The sequence below is a fragment of the Nematolebias whitei genome, unplaced genomic scaffold, assembly GCF_014905685.2.
Source record: "Nematolebias whitei isolate Nwh7 unplaced genomic scaffold, NemWhi1 Nwh_scaf_2196, whole genome shotgun sequence".
NCBI lineage: Eukaryota > Metazoa > Chordata > Actinopteri > Cyprinodontiformes > Rivulidae > Nematolebias > Nematolebias whitei.
Genome location: NW_023620741.1, coordinates 1 through 6,290, shown reverse-complemented (window position 1 = coordinate 6,290; position 6,290 = coordinate 1). Strand labels below are relative to the sequence as shown.

Here is a 6,290-nt window from a genome sequence, read left to right as displayed (position 1 = left end):
AGGCCAGCGGCCACTCCTTCACGGATGAAGATGTTCACATCCTGGACAGAGAGGAACGATGGTTTGAGAGAGGAGTAAAGGAGGCCATCTTTGTGAAAAGAAATCGTCCATCATTAAACAGGGGTGGAGGCCTCCAGGTTCAACTGTCCCCCTCTTACAATGCTGTTATTGCTAGTATCACTCAGTCCCCTGTGAACAGTAAACAGCCATCAGTGTGCTAATGATCCATCGTTAGGCTGATGGTCCTTTTTGATCATGTGAGCAGCTGGTTTTGGTTGTCAGCAGCAAAACTGGTTGATCCACTCTGAAGCCCTATTTACACAGACACGATGGGGGGAAACGTAGTTTTTTTCGTATGTTAATTAGAGGAAAAGGTCTGCGTTGACACGGATGCATTTTGTGTTTACATGCATCCGGAGGAATCCCCCCCGCCCACTGAATCTGCTGTAGTTACCATGCCGGGTCATTAGATGGCGCTGTGAATTTTGTACCTTCACCTAATGTGCATGCGTGCTGCCTCGGCACGCTCCTTTCCTCTGGGCTAAAACTTCAACTAACAACAATTTAACAAGTTAAAGCTGGATTTTGGCAAAATTTTGGATAAGAGTTGACAGATTTGACGCCAAGCGGGACCGCTTCAGCTCCACACCGGTTACTGAGTGGACCAGAACCGAGTCGACGATGTTTGGACTTTACTTCGTGATAATCAGTAGCTGATTTACATCATGTAAATCAACGTTCTTTATAATGTTTGCTTGTGTTTACTTTGACAACACAACAACCAGTTGAGCTTTTTTTTTCATTTTTCCTGAAAGAAGAAAAAGCTGTCCTCCCACCAGGCGCACCGGTTCTGAATGAGGCTCGGCCCAGGTGCAGTGCAGGAGGACATCGAAAAGAGAGATGTTGGATGAACTATTTATTTATAATTCCCCTCAGTTCTTTTATTCAATCCATTCAATGTTTTAAGCTGCATTAATCAAAGGAGTGACAGCCTGAACGAGCCAGATGAACAACGTGGGACGAGATTCCAGGATGAAAACAAGAGTCCAGTTCATTAATGTAGTTTACAGTTCAGTTAACTTGTTTTTAATAGTGTGTTCAGTTTAATTATCAGTGTTTGTGTGACATACAGTTTGTAGTGTTGAATAAATAAATAAAATAAAATTTAAACCTGATGTCTTCATTTTCAAATTTAGTAACACGCAATATGTTTAGCATCATTTTAAATTTGAATTACATAATGTCCAGATAGCTTCATTTAGCTCAAAGCTTCATTATATCACTCACACTAACATAAATACTGTTTATTATTATTAAACTGTTATCATTTAGCACATTTAGTATGTTATAGTGTAGCGCGACGTGTGCGCGTGCCTCGTTCTATAAACAGCGACATTAGAACTGGATCAGATTGTGTCTCTTCCAACACAGATGTTGGTCACAGCACCTGGAATCTGACGTAAATTAACTACGAGATTAAAAATATATTCCATCAGTCGTAGTTCAGAAAGCAGTGTATCCGCCGCCATGTTGATAGCAATCTAGCGTCTGTCCGACCGCGCGTGCGTGTGCGCATGTGGTTTTACACAAAGCCTCAGCGGGAGACGTTTACATTATCAGCGGGGGGTCAGCGAAAAACCTCCACTCTGGAAGGTGGGTTCAGAAACCTCCGGATTCAAAGAGTGGGGCCACTGGTGTCGTGTAAATGATCAGCAGAACCGCAGAGAGAAAGCTGCGGATTCACACAAAATACGCGCCGTGTAATCGGCCTCTGAGAAGGTGCTATTTATAACACTGAGCTGAATACAGCACCTCAGACTAAGGAAGACTTTTGGATGAAAGACGAAACAGTTCTATATTTTTTGTTGTTGTTTTGCTTTGTTTTGTTTTTTTGAATGTTCAGAGGACCAGATTTAACTTTTTTATATTTTTCTACCTGGATTATTGAGCATGCATCAGGACATCCACATGTCTGCTAGATCCCATCTCAACCAGGCTATTTAAAGACATATTTCCCTTAATTAATAACCACGTCTTGGATTTGCCAATTTGTCTCTAATAAACAATTACGTACCAATGAATTTTAAGATTGCTGTAATTAAACCTTTACTTAAGAAACATAACCTTGACTCAGTAATCCTAGCCAATTATAGACTTATATCTAATCTAACATTCATCTAAAAAATTCTAGAGAAAATAGTTGCTGGTCAGTTACATGATCATCTGCAAAGAAATAATCTGAAGAGTTTCAGTCTGGTTTGAGAGCTCACCACAGCACTGAATCTGCACTGGTGAAAGTTACTAATGATATTCTCATTGCCTCTGATAATGGGCAGGTGTCTACACTGGTCCTGTTAGACCTCAGAGCTGCATTTGTACAGTTAATCACAATATTCTACGACAGAGACTTGAATATGAAATTGGAATTACAGAAACAGCTCTAAATTGATTTAAATCATATCTATCTGATAGATTCCAGTTTGTAAATGTAAATAATAAATCTTCATCATACAACAAAATTAGTCATGGAGTTCCTCAAGGTTCAGTGCTTGGACCAAGAGGGCCACCTGCATCATGAAAGACCCCACTCACCCAGCACACACACTTTTTGCCCCGCTCCCCTCAGGAAGGAGGTTGAGAAGCATTAAGTGTAGAACCACAAGACTGAGGAACAGATTCTACCCTGAGGCTGTTAAGACTCATGAATCTCTAACCAGGATATTCACTGTGAAAATCACATCATGTTGCTGCTGATCTGTTGCAATGTTGCTGCTGATCTATTTCATGTTGATGTGTTCATGCGTGCTCATCTGCTCACACAGACTCATGTTCATGCTGCTGTTCGACGTAATGTTTTTATGCCGTTATTGCTTAGTGTATTTTAGTTGATGTTTTTCTTAGTTCATATCTTAGATGTTGTCATTGTTTTTCTTTTACATTTTATTGTTGGATGTAACTGGGACCCTGTGTACATAATTTCGTTCCACCACATGTACTACGTGTGGTGCGAATGACAATAAAGAATCTCTGACTCTGATATTCTTCCATTAGGTAATGTTAACACCATGGAATAAATTTTCATTGTTATGCTGATGATACACAGTTACATTTGTCCATGAAACCCAATGAATCCAATCAACTACTTAGACTACAAGCATGTCTTAAAGACATAAAAGCCTGGATGACACTAAATGTGCTGCTTTTGAACACAGACAAGATTGAGGTTTTAGTTTTTGGACCTGAACATTTTAAGAATATTTTTTCAGTCTTTCTCCCTCCTTAGATGGCATTAATCTGGCCTCCAGCTCTAATGTTAAAAATCTTGGTGTTATTTTTGATCAGGACATGTCTTTTCTCCTCCACATTAAAAACATTACTGGAGCTGCCTTCTTCCACCTGCGTAATATCACTAAAATTAGAAACATCTTATCTAAAAATGATGCAGAAAAACTGGTTCATGCATTTGTCACTTCTAGACTGGACTATTGCAATGGTTTATTATCTGGATGTCCAAATACTTCTTTAAAACGTCTTCAGTTGATCCAAAATGCTGCTGCCAGAGTCTTAACTGGAGTTAGTAGGAGAGATCATATTCCTCCAGTTTTAGCTTCTTTCCATTGGCTCCCTGTCAAATCCAGAATAGAATTCAAAATCTTATTTCTAACCTACCGAGCTCTCAACAACCTAGCTCCATCTTATATCCATCCATCCATTATCTTTTACCCGCTTCTTCCATTTTGGGTCACGGGGGTCGCCGGTGCCCATGTCCGGCAATCACTGTGCGAGGGGCGGGGTACACCCAGGACGGGTCGCAAGTCCATCACAGGGACACATAGAGACAAAAAAGACAAACAACCATTCACTCTCTCACTCACACCTAGGGACTATTTAGAGTTACCAATTAGTCTAACATTCATGTTCTTGGTCTGTGGGAGGAAACTGGAGTACCTGGAGGAAACCCACACATGCACGGAGAGAACATGCAAACGCCACCCAGAAAGACCCCCGGACAGGGATTTGAACCAGGGACCTGCTCGCTGAGAGGCAACAGCTCTATCAGTTGTGCCACCGTGCTGCCCTGCTCCATCTTATAGTCAAGATCTAATTGTTCCATATTTTCCTAACAGAGCACATCGCTCTCAGACTGCAGGCTTACTCGCGGTCCCTAGAATTTCCAAAAGCAGAATGGGAGGAAGATCTTTCAGTTATCAGGCTCCTCTCTTGTGGAACCAACTTCCAGTTTCTGTCCATGAGGCGACACATTGTCCAGTTTGAAGACTGGGCTGAAGACTTTCCTTTTTGAGAAATCCTACATTTAGGTTTGGCTTGTCATGCTGCCTTAAGCTTAGACTACTAGAGAACAAACTGACCTAATTTTCTTAAATTAATTGTTAAAATTAAATAGTTTTCATTTGATATTATTTCTATCTTAACATGTGATTCTTGACCTGCCATTGTGTATCTGTTCCTACCAAACCCAACCGGTCGAAGCAGATGACCACTTGTCCTGAGCCTGGTTCTGCTAAAAGGTTTCTTCCTCATGAAAGAGTTTTTCCTTTCCACTGTCGCCCTCATGCTTGCTCAAGATGAGAGTTCAACAATGGAGTTAAACTGAAAGCAGTCTGCTCTTCAGATAAATAATTTTAATTATTATTTTTATATATGAATGTTTCTGTTCAGTGCCCTGAGATGACTTCTGTTGTGACTTGGCGCCATATAAATTAACTGAATTGAACTGATTTGTCTTGACTTGCTGTGTTGTGCTGCCAATCAGATGTCAGGGTCTGTTGACAAGCTTCATTAGCCCCGCCCACATCACATCACTGAGTTCTTCCTGTCTATATTCCTGTGTAGATGTGAATTGTTGAGTTTTCTTTTTCTTCCTTTAATAAAATGTTGTTCTTTATCTTCTAAATGGTTGAACAAGGTTCAAGCAGCCTCTCTGTGTTCAAACCATGACAGAGAGGGACTCGTGCCAGTGACTTGTCTCTGTCCTGAATCTTGTCTCGTCATCTTTGCGCAGCGGCAGTATCGTAGCCTGTGAGGTTGATCCGAGGCGTGATTATTGCTAGTTGAAAACTTTACCCAATACCCCGTCTTGATGACTGTAAACACAGTCAGCAATGGCAATTTTTGACAGTCTTAACAAAGACTGAACAATTTGTTGAAAGAAACAAGCACCGTTCAACTAGTGGTCAATTCTTCTGTTCCAGACAACCAATAGTTAATTGTAGTGATGAGTAAATGAAGCTTTTATGAAGCGTTGAACCAATTGGGCCAATTGTTTCAAAAACATCCTGATGCATGCTCAATAATCCAGGTAGAAAAATCCAAAAAAGTTCAATCTGGTCCTCTGAACATTCAAAAAAACAAAAAACAAAACAAAGCAAAAAAATATAGAAACGTTTCTTCTCTCATCCAAGACACTTCCTCAGTCTGAGGTGCTGTATTCAGCTCAGTCTCTTAAATAGCACCTTCTCAGAGTGGATCAACCAGTTTGCTGCTGACAACCAAAACCAGCTGCTCACATGGTCAAGAAGGACCATCAGCCTAACAATGGATCATTAGCACACTGATGGCTGTTTACTATTCACAGGGGGTTGAGTGATACTAGCAATAACAGCATTGAAGGAGGGGGACAGTTGAACCCGGAGGCCCCCACCCCTGTTTAACGATGGACGATTTCTTTTCACAAATATGGCCTCCTTTACTCCTGTGCCGACTGGCACAAACAGAGTAATATTGTGTATGCTGTTCAGTGTCAGGAGGGTGATCAGTCTTACATCAGGGAAACTAAACAGCCACTGGCCAAAAGAATGGCCCAGCACAGAAGATCTACATCATCAGGCCAGGATTCTGCGTCTACACTCATCTCCAGGCCAGCGGCCACTCCTTCACGGATGAAGATGTTCACATCCTGGACAGAGAGGAACGATGGTTTGAGAGAGGAGTAAAGGAGGCCATCTTTGTGAAAAGAAATCGTCCATCATTAAACAGGGGTGGAGGCCTCCAGGTTCAACTGTCCCCCTCTTACAATGCTGTTATTGCTAGTATCACTCAGTCCCCTGTGAACAGTAAACAGCCATCAGTGTGCTAATGATCCATCGTTAGGCTGATGGTCCTTTTTGATCATGTGAGCAGCTGGTTTTGGTTGTCAGCAGCAAAACTGGTTGATCCACTCTGAAGCCCTATTTACACAGACACGATGGGGGGAAACGTAGTTTTTTTCGTATGTTAATTAGAGGAAAAGGTCTGCGTTGACACGGATGCATTTTGTGTTTACATGCATC

At 41.4% G+C, this 6,290-nt stretch overlaps 1 non-coding gene across 1 annotated transcript; it reads left to right on the top strand.

Annotated features, from left to right (window-relative positions):
- Nucleotides 1-5,011: 5,011 nt before the first annotated feature.
- LOC119429530 lies at nucleotides 5,012-5,152 on the top strand. The gene has a single exon (XR_005187794.1). It is a non-coding gene; the product is annotated as a U4 spliceosomal RNA (small nuclear RNA).
- The last annotated feature ends 1,138 nt before the right edge of the window (nucleotides 5,153-6,290 follow it).